Source organism: Aulonocara sp. 'chitande type north' Nkhata Bay, linkage group LG1 (assembly GCF_057382095.1).
Source record: "Aulonocara sp. 'chitande type north' Nkhata Bay isolate Kocher_YH1m ecotype deep benthic linkage group LG1, A_spYH_male_GT1.1, whole genome shotgun sequence".
NCBI classification, from domain to species: domain Eukaryota; kingdom Metazoa; phylum Chordata; class Actinopteri; order Cichliformes; family Cichlidae; genus Aulonocara; species Aulonocara sp. 'chitande type north' Nkhata Bay.
Window position 1 is genome coordinate 21,247,931 of NC_141344.1, and position 1,660 is coordinate 21,249,590.

General features: G+C 46.0%; 1 long non-coding RNA gene across 1 annotated transcript; it reads right to left on the reverse strand.

Moving 5' to 3' along the window:
* Positions 1-464: 464 nt before the first annotated feature.
* On the reverse strand, positions 465-1,018 carry LOC147339041 (uncharacterized). Its single transcript, XR_015130225.1, has 3 exons — positions 815-1,018; positions 595-740; positions 465-512 (listed from the first exon to the last, which is right to left on the reverse strand). It is a non-coding gene; the product is annotated as an uncharacterized LOC147339041 (long non-coding RNA).
* Between the last annotated feature and the right edge of the window lie 642 nt (positions 1,019-1,660).

Here is a 1,660-nt window from a genome sequence, read left to right on the forward strand (position 1 = left end):
AACATTTTACACTGTTTGTTCAGTTTACTGTTTTCTGAAAGCGTGATCTCTAGTCAGACAGTCCTTATGGCACAAAAAGGTTGGTGAAAGAGGAGATGCAAACGTAAATGTTTCCTGGCTCAAAATATGGCTTTGTTCCTCAGCTTTGAGGGCTTGTCCACTAACGCGCTGGAGATTTCTAAGCATGTCTACTTTTAGCAGTTATTTATCAGCAGGGTCTCTCTGTGGTCAGTTTTTGCACATGGATGAAGAATAATCAGGATCATATCAACTTTGTGTCAAAATTAAGCACCGAGAAAAACTGGAAGAGAGATGGAGATTTAAGATCTCCAACTTTTTGTCATGGGCCGTGGTGCGCGGGCACGAAAGGATCCAGGCGCAGACTCCGAGCTAACAGAAAGACACTTTATTGAAACAACGAAAGGCGATCCGGGGAAATTAGAGAGCAAAACAGAAACTAAAAACCCGGGGAAACAATGACACGAGGAAGCCGGGATCGGGACGGCGGGGGGCTGCAATAGAAAGGGGAGATGATTACTAGGGAGCCAGGAAGCGGGGAAAACATATCAGGACTGAGTTAGAGTAGGGGCTTACGATAGAACGGGACCGTGGGAGCTCGGGAGGGAAGTGTGGCAGTCCGTGGGGGCAGGAAGTCCGTGGGAATGGCGAGTGGGCCAGGTGAGCACCGCGAGATCCAGTTGAGCCGGAGGACAGGCAGGTAGCAGACGCCGAGTAGAAACCTGGACAGAAGTAGGCAGGTTAAACAAAGTTCCAAGCAGAAAAGAATGCACACTTTTCGTGGAAGTCTGGTTACCACTGTGGGGATGACTAACGGACTGGCGTGGAGCATCCGTCAGCGCCGGATTAAGTGGATCTCCGTGTAATCACCGTGATGGAGAGCAGGTGTGCTGGTGATGGCCCAGCCCGGGGGTGTGGCTACCCGAGCATCACGCATTCCACAGACACAGGACCACGGACCATGACACTTTTCCCCCCATAGAGATGACAGATGACTCCTCTGCACCTGTAATGACGAGTTTTGACATGTTAGTATATATCCGTAAAAAGCCCAGATCCTATTCTAATGGTTTAACGAACCCGAGAAAAGGATTTCAGCTTCTCCAAGGGTATCCCTGGTAGGCTGATAACCCTCACTAACGTCTGTTGCACACCCAGCAACTATGTTCTGGAAGCAGGCCGAAATATGACAGAAACCTCTAAACAAGGGTTATTCCTAGTAGGCCTTCAAAGGGGGAAGGAGTTAAACACGTGGTCTGCTTAGATATTAATCAGAAAAAAATGTCATCTACAATAATTTAAAAATAAATCTGGCTTCAACCAATGCACAGTACCCTACTACTGGGAGGGTTAAAATGAAAGAAAAGCCAATGTGGTGTTTGTGTGCTTGAGCATTTAAGAGGTGTCAGCTTCAATACATCCCGGCACTGATACTTAAAAACTTAAAAGACCATTACTGGACAGCTGAACACAATTCTTCCCAAAAAATAGTTGATGAAGGTGTTAAAGAGCACTTTCTAACACCTGACTCAGAAATAGATGTTCAATTAGATTGAGATTTGGCGACTGCAAAGATTATTTTCATGTGATTTATATCATTTTCATGCTCATGAAACTGTTCAGTGACCCCTCTTTCTATATG